The sequence below is a fragment of the Prosopis cineraria genome, unplaced genomic scaffold (assembly GCF_029017545.1).
Source record: "Prosopis cineraria cultivar Desert tree isolate PC_DT_omini unplaced genomic scaffold, ASM2901754v1 PC12, whole genome shotgun sequence".
Classification (NCBI taxonomy): Eukaryota; Viridiplantae; Streptophyta; class Magnoliopsida; order Fabales; family Fabaceae; genus Prosopis; species Prosopis cineraria.
In genome coordinates this window covers 33,390,091-33,398,982 of record NW_026555343.1, presented here as the reverse complement: position 1 = coordinate 33,398,982, position 8,892 = coordinate 33,390,091, and the positions used below count along the sequence as shown (strand labels likewise).

Genomic DNA, 8,892 nt, shown 5'->3' with positions numbered 1-8,892 from the left:
CTTCAATATTCACTTCTTCTCACACTAAACTGATCCATTCTTCCGACTTCATTTTCGCCGGCCTTAAGTCTTTACTTTCTGAGTTTATCTCGCACTCTTGTTTCCTTTTCTTTGTTTTCTTTCTTTCTCCACCAAGTTTGAATCTGATTTTCCAAGGTAGATGTTTTTTCCCTTTCATTTTATAGTGCTGGACGTGCATGTCTCCCTTATTTATTTATATATATATATATATATATATTTGTGTATGCTTTCCATTTCTCTCTCCTTTTGATTTAATTTAATATTGTCTTCTTCAAATTTATTTTTTCATTTATTTATTTATCATCCTTTCTTGTTTCCTTTTCTTTGTTTTCTTTTTTCTTTCGCCTGTTGATCATTTTAACCATCAATATTAGTTTTGTGCGTGTGCATGCGCGCATGTGTGTTTGTGTGATTTTATTTTAACAAGCATACATATATTCAAATATATATGCTGGTCAGTTATTTCTTTTATTATAAGATGGTAATGATTGAAATAATTATTTAAGTTGCATTAAGTGATAAAGCCTCCGAAGGTTTGATTTTTTAGTTTTTTTAACAAGCTATTTATATTATTATACCCTTTCTCTAGCACACACTGCACCATATGATTTGAAACTTTTGTGTGATTTGTTTTTAATTATACTATGTGAGATTTTTAGAGTTTTTATAGGTAATTAATTTATTGGTATGTTTTGTGTGACAATGAGCTATCACAGGCACGCTAGTTATGATACTTAATTGATTTGTTTTAACCATTTTTTTTAAGGAGTCTTTTTTTCTATAAATATAAAAAGGTTAAAAAATAATTTCTATATCGTGTGAGATTTTAAAATTTTTGCAGTTATGAGATAAATTAATTTTTGTGTGAGATTTTGTAAATCTCTACAGGAATTTTAATTTATTTATTTTAACAAAATCCTTTCTCAATAAGAGAATAAGATTTTTTTTCTAATTAAGAGATACCAACCCAATTTAAATTTTTTTTTGAAAAATAAAAATTCCTTTTCTAAAAATATTAGCAAACTGACACACATTTTTACTCTCAACTACGTGAATTTTAATACCTCTAAAGGGAACGTAAGCCTTAGGTTTTTATCTTAGATCAAGTCCAAATTGTAAATAAATAATTTTTTAATTATAATTTTATTCTTTTTTCCTTTTTTATTAATTAAGGGTAATTAAATTTCATTTCAGGCCATATTAATTTTGTTTAGTCAACTAGGGTAACCGTTCTCACGAATGGGTGATGTGACGTGCCTAACACCTTTCCAACACACAATCGACTCTCGAATCCTATTTAATTATTATAAACCATTTTATTTTTTAAAAAGTTTTTAAAATTATCTTTTTAAAATTTTGGTGGCAATTCTTACATTTATTGATTTCCTTTTCTTGGAAGATCACAATCTAGACACGACATAAATTCAATTATTAAATTATAACAATTATAATTTAAAGTAAAATAATACAATCACAACTTAAAATCAAGTACATGGCAATTACAAATGACCTTACAAGTAATATAATAATAATAGAATCATTGAGTTATAAAATCTAAATGCAGAACTGTAATTTTTTTAAAATATGAAAGAGATGATGATGCGCATACGGCCATACCATACCTTTTCCTCGTTCGACTGTATTCCCCACAGCACTCTTTCCTTACTCTCAAAAAATGCACCTTATTTGAGTCAATTTAAAAAAAAAAAAAAAGGTGTGAATGTTTGATTTCTCCTCACAGCCGTCCTACTCCTATCCATTGAAAAGAAACAGAGAGAAGTATATCTAATCTGGCGTTTTTGGTCAAAAACTAATATGGGTTTTTCACATATCAATGTGGATGGCCTTTTACGTGTGATGGGCTCCTTCCTTGACTATCATACACCTAATGATCTTATACTATTCATTCATCCAATAGGCCCTTTTTGATCCGCTGTGGACTTTTCGTGATAACCCCTGTATCAGCCCCATCGTAAACAATCCATAATCTGGCTCCGAGGTACTGGTGATTACACAAATTTAAATATTCTTAAACTTCATGGTGTGAATTCAAGTTGCAGAATAATTCGTTCCTCCTTCACTGACTTCGGCCAGCCGCCAGATTCTCGTACCTACAAAAACAAATTCATCAGGTTGTCTTGCCATGTATTATATACCTTTTTATATTATATTCCTGCGATTCCTATTGGGATTTTTAGGAAATCACACCGTTTTATTTTCTTTCTCCGGGAGTGGAATTGGAACATGGACAAGATCACACTGAATCTTTCTGAGAATTTTTCCTTCATGTAGTTGAAAGCCACGTCATTATTTTTTAAATGACATGGACGACAGATCCTTCTGGTATCTTTCCGTATTCGTACATACCAGGATGTTTTCTCTGGTACCTAAATAATCATCGCCATCCATGATGTGCTGTGCGGCAAATGATCGGCATTCTTTCACAAATATTTATGCTCTTAGTTAGCTATAAAGATTGGTGTTGATTTGCATTTGATTAATAATGCAAATAATTGAATCTGATGTTTATTAAGGGGATATACTGGATCAACGATGACATATAGAATTATATAATTCTCAAGCTGTGTGTGTTGTAAGAGAACACGAGGAGCTTGCGATTTTGAATTAGGTCATCAAATCAGTCTTATAATCATATTTCAAATCAGATCAGATTACCCTTGTAATAATATATTATAAGGGTAATCTGATCCGAGGACCTAATTCGAAAATCGCAAGCATTCTTCGCAACCAAACTCAAGTCATCTTGCGGCATTCACCGTCGATGAATAGGAGAAGCCTTCGCTTGCGGCTATCCTCTGTCCTCTGTCATTCCCTCTAGCTGCCCACCTTCATTGCTGCATAGTCCCTCCGTTGTCCTCTACGTGTTGACGAGTATATAGTTCTGAGATTTCTTCTTTCTGTCGTTGCCTTATTTCTATTTGTTGTGTATTATTATGAACATTGTACTGTTTTATTCTATTATTTATATTGAATGAAGTAATTATGTTCAGATTTCTGTATTGGAAGCATTGTTAGATTCCTCTAGGTTTTTATTCTTGATGTTATAGAAAAATTATCAGAGTTCTAACAAAGTTCTTTGTTTTCCGCCATCTTATTGGATCCCTGTCTGTCCAATTTTGTCCCAATCATGTCAGGATGGCTTTGTCTCGACTGAAAAAATAAAAAAAGACAAGACTCCGCAGAAGTGGGCAAAAATATGTGAGGATGGTCCTGAATATATTATTATATATTTTGTTTTTTTATTAATATTTAGTACTTTATTTATTCAATGAGAGTCAAAATATATATTTTTTGTTCATTTATTTTATGTTCATTTTTTTATAACCATATTCTTATTTAAGTTATGTAACTCAATGATTCTATGTTGTTATGTTACTTGCAAGGTCATTTGTGATTACCATGTACTTGACTTTAAGTTGTGATTGTATTATTTCACTTTAAATTATAGTTGTTGTAATTTAATAATTGAATTTATGTGCTCATGTAGTTTTGATTTTAGATTTAAGAAGTTATGTAATTAATAAATATTGATATTCAAGTCTCTCTTTCACATTTTGTTTACTTCATTGGGACATCCTGATAATGTCCCCTCCTTGGACTACCTTCATGTTCATTTTTCAGGATGGGGCATGAGATAGGACTGTTCTTGACTCCCGGTCCTGTTTCGTTCAATCAACACCCCCTACACTCACAGATCAACCTCAGTTGATTAGTGAATCTAAATTAAACCATTTTTTTTTTTTGATTGTCAGCTGCCTTGTGCTATGATTTACTGAAATGCTACGTCATCAAGTATAATTTCTTTCAGTGTCACTTTCATGGTGGGGATTTAAATGGGTGTTGTAGTTTCACTTCTCTATCATCTGTATACCTCACTCCATCCGTGTTCATTGGTTTAAATTGTATGTTGAAAATACATTTTACATCTCAACTAAAATCTGATGATGACTTCTGTCAACGTTTCTCTGAACAGAACACAAAACACCCCTTCTTTACACGAGATTTAGAGTTAATATATATTTCTAAAATAGAAGTTCTTCCATACATTTTAAAGTTGTAAACTTTATTAGTCTTGAATTCAGGGAAGTAAGATGTATTGTTTCCTTTTTTTGGTTTATGTACATTTTTCCATTTAAATTTGCTGTATGCATTGACATGATGCATTTTTTTTTGGTGGACTGTACTAATTAATTTCACTATAATTCAACGTTCAATCATTTATGTTGAATATGCTGGTGCATTTTCCTTTCTGTATGTTACAACACTATGATTATTTTGATTCTTTGTGGTATCAAGGTTTCTATTCTTTTTGACAACATTGATATTGTGCTATAACAAGTTTAGTATTTTTTCTGTTTTATCTTCTCATAGTGAAGTAAAATCAATTGTCAAACTCAAAATCATTACTCAAAGGAGTGATATCAGTTTCAGTGGAATCAACAGTCATGCTTAATCCTTGCAGAAATTTTAGGCAAAAGCGTAGAGGGTGGAAAAACAGACTAATAACGTGACCTTAAAAGGAGAAGCACAAGTGAACCAAACATCAACTGCTGCACCATTGGAAAGTGAACCAAATACCCTTTGGTCCATTGTCCGCAGAACGTGAGGTCTCAAACCATATTCATCCTTGACAACGCTTCTCTGCAAAAGGGTCTTGTTAGAAAGGTACTCATATGTCAATTAATAAACATTAATATGTGGACCTTGTTTATGGGGTTGGTTGGTTGTTGGTTAACTTTGCTCATTTTCTAGTTACGAGGGATTTGTTAAAATTTGTTTATCTTGGTTACAATACACCTTATTTATTTTTGGTTCTCTTATGTTTGGTCAGAAGTGGAAAATTCTGAGTTCAGATGACGATGCCGAGCTTTTGTTGAATCAAAAGAAGAATCTTAATGATTATCGACCTGACATAGTTCATGAGGTGGTACTTATTTCCGGGACCAAATCTTCCAACATCTTTAAGATAAATTAATCAAACTTCTTTAACTAAAATGAACGTGAATGGATGAAGAGTGATGCTGTTTATGCAAAAGCTTTTGTCACAACTCACAAAACAATGTGTACACCATTGATGAACATATGATTATGGGTTACTTTTATGGGTTTTGTGTCGGCTCACACATTCCACTCTTGGTTGGTCACATTTTAGAAAAAACTTGGAATTTTACAGGCTCCGCTCTTTTATATATATGTATATATATGAGGATGTGTAGACCTGAAAATCTTATGTTTTTAGTGAAATATTGAGAGTACCGTTTGGTAAAACTTTCTCTTGTTCTCTGTAGTTCTCTATTCTTCTTCCTCTTCCTCTCTATTTCTCTTCTCTTTCCTTCTCTTTCTACCACTACACATGTCAAACTTTGGAATTTACAGGCTCTCCGCCATTTTAGACAGCCCGCTTAATAAAGCTGGCATGGTAGCAGCTATATATGTCAAATTGATAAAGGAGTTCTTTTTGAAGTCAAACCACATGTTCGTCTTCCACGAACATGTAAGCGATTTTGTGGTGTCATTTGTAAGTATTCCTTCATATATATGACTTTCCTTCCTTCTTCCTTCATTCTGTTTTCTTTCGTTGGGAGATTGATGTTTTTTTTTTTTTATGTTTTTTTATGAATAATGGAACTCTTTTTTCCTGAATTCTATCTTGGTCTTATACATACTTCAGTGGAATTGCTTCAAAAATCCGTGTGCGTGCCAAAGGTACAAATGAAGTACTCCTTCGTGTTCTTGAAGAACCTGTGACACGCCATTTACCAGTCAATTCTCACATAGTAGTGAGTTATCTTCACTGTTTGGTGATTTTAGGTTTTCTGTTTTCTTTCTACTTTGGCCAGCTGGTGATTTGGATGTAAGCATGTTGTTTTGAGGACATGATGCAGGTCTCTCTTATAGTTCGGAGAAGCTAGTTGACATAGAGATTATGTATCAGTCGTGAGTGATGCTGTTAGTCCCGTGTATGTGGTATGTTCCAATTCTATTAATGGCTTAACGTGGCAGAAAACTCTATGAGGCTGTTTGGTTTCTAGAAAGAAAGAATGAATTGATTGAAGATAAAAATAAAATGATTAAGACGTGTGAGAGAGATAAGTGAATTGTGTTTATGAAGGGAGAAGGATAATTTAATTTATGAGATTGGGATCATGTGAAGGGGGTAATTTTTTCATTTCTAGTATGTGCTATGGAATTTTATCATTCTTATCATGAGGTAAGGGGGTGATTTAATTCATTTTTGTTCTTATCTTTAATCCATTTCATTCCACCATTTCCAGTAACCAAATGACTTCTAAGTTCATGTGTGATATTGTTTAAATCATTGTGATAGATTCCTTTATATTTTCAGGTCGGTGCAATGGTGAATGGGAGTGTAAAGAAGGACTATATGCATGATTATATTTCAGGTAAAGGCTTTTCAAAGTGGTAAAAGTAACTGTACCTTCCAAAAATGTTCAAATTCCACCTATCTAGATAGAATTTCAATTATTTTCATTAGATTCTGGGATAAATTACCTTAGTGGTTTTGTTTCCAATCATGCCTAGTCTGAATAAAAATATCCCATTGAAATGATTCAAATATTTGAACTGTCATTCCCTCCCAGTGTTTGTGATTCTTAATGCTTGTTTTCTAGACGTAGTTGTCAAGTTGATATACGGTATAACAGTGAAAAGGTTGTCTTTTGGCTTGTTAATTACATATTAGATGCAGTCAAAATTTAATTAATAGTAACTCAAAGTTATAAAATATGTAAATAGTTCATGATCAAACTCAAGAACAGTACTTAAGGGAGCTATTAGGTCATAGATCCATTAGTTTTCTTTCGTGACATAGATTTATTAGTTATCTGCTGTTATGATGCGAAATAATACAGGTATATGTAAATAATAAGGGAGGATGATAATTATAGAACTTGTGACATTAATAACAATTAAAGATACTGAATTACTAAAATGTCAAGGACCATGATTATTATTGTAATTAAAAAATAAATAGTTGTTAAAATAATGAATGGAATGTGACTCATGAATTTAACTGAAGTTAGTTATAAATTCAAGTAATGTTACTTGTGAATTAATAGAAAGTTAGTTGTGAAGGGATATATAATTTTATAAATTATTTATCATCACTTATAAATTTAAGGATAGTCACTTAAATTTTAAGGTCATTAATAAATATGAAATTCAATTGTGAATAAATGATAGTATCATGAATTTACACATCACTTGTGATTTAGGACGGTCAATTGTAAATTTGAAAAGTGTCAATTGTGAATGGATATGAATATATTAATTGTAAATCAATGATTCAGGACCTTCCCATGTTTTTGACTTTTCATAAAATTCACAAGTATTTTTCAAAAATTTACAAGCGGTTATCCTTTAATTTACATGTGATAATGTGTATATTCTCAAAACTATCTACTCATTCACAATTAATTTTGTATATATGCACAAGTGAGCTTCATTAAATTCACAGCCAATTTTTTTTATAATTCATAAATGACCTTCTATTGATTAATTTCAATAATTAGAAGCATTTTAATTGCAAACAAAAATCAGTTTTTTTTCCTGACATTTCAATATTTGGAGATCTTCAATTCTTATTAATGTCTTAGCAAGCTCTATAATTTTCGTTTTCAATGTTTCCCAGTATCTAACTACCCCTCCCAAAGTTTAGGTAAATTTTTAAGGGATTCGTCAAGTCATCTTGGAATTAGTATTACCAATTCTTTAATAAAAATAGTTATATTACTGATAATCTTTTTACACTGTTTTATCATGATATACTTCACATAAGCTGTGCTAATATGTTTTGTTGCGGTTGCAGTTTCTGGATATCCACTATCTGCCAAATGCTGCATAGGACTGATCTGTGAGGCGTTGGAGCAAAAATGGAACATCTTCTAAATATATTCCGTTTGTGAGGAAGTTATTCAATTTAAGCAGCAACATCCCTCCTAAATTTATATTCTTTATTTTGTGAATTAATTAGAATAAATAACAAGAAGAATTGATACATTTCTCCTTACAAATCTATGAAAAGGATGAGTTCTACTATGTCTTTTGAATAATGCATTTCAGTTTTGCTTACAAAAGCAACATACTTCAACTGCTTTTAAATGCATGAATTAAAAAATAAAAAATTAAATTGTAAAGTAAGAAAGTTATTAAAATGATGGAATATTGAATAACTAATTATATATAAAAGAGGAATTGTGGGATTATGAAATTGTTAGATTAGGGGGGTAAGAAGTAATGAAAGAAGGAATAAAAATAAATTATATTCATAAATAAAAATAATTTTGTAAATAAAATTTACGTGCTTTTTAAAATTGTAGTATTTGAAAAAAAATGACACTTGTCATTTATAGAGATATACTTGTTATTCACTTTATCACTCTAATATAAAATATATAAATTTACCTCTTAAGTTTGACACATGTTAATTTACAAAATATTATGATTTAAATAGCCACGTTAAACTTTAATATGTTATATAAAACAATTAATTATATATTTTAAATTTCCTTATATTTTTTCAAATTTTCAATTCTCACAATCTATCTATTTTAATCATAACTTCCTAGTTTCCTAAATAAATAAATAATCATATTTTCTAAATTTTATTTAAATTTAATATTTTCAAATATATAAAAAAATATCTACCATGAAAAAAATTAAAAAATGAGAAATAATCAAACATTATAACTCTCCCTACACTCGATTTTAATTTTTATATAAAATTAATTTATACACTTAAAGTTCCTTATTTTTTTCTAATTTTAATTGTATGTTATTTAAATTTAAGATTTTTAAAATATAAAAAAAAGTCTCCAGCTGAAGAATTTT

The 8,892-nt window shown here is 30.3% G+C and overlaps 1 long non-coding RNA gene across 1 annotated transcript; it reads left to right on the top strand.

Annotated features, from left to right (window-relative positions):
* Window positions 1–5,923: 5,923 nt before the first annotated feature.
* On the top strand, window positions 5,924–8,100 carry LOC129289586 (uncharacterized). The gene is made up of 3 exons (XR_008588173.1): window positions 5,924–6,009; window positions 6,389–6,446; window positions 7,871–8,100. It is a non-coding gene; the product is annotated as an uncharacterized LOC129289586 (long non-coding RNA).
* The last annotated feature ends 792 nt before the right edge of the window (window positions 8,101–8,892 follow it).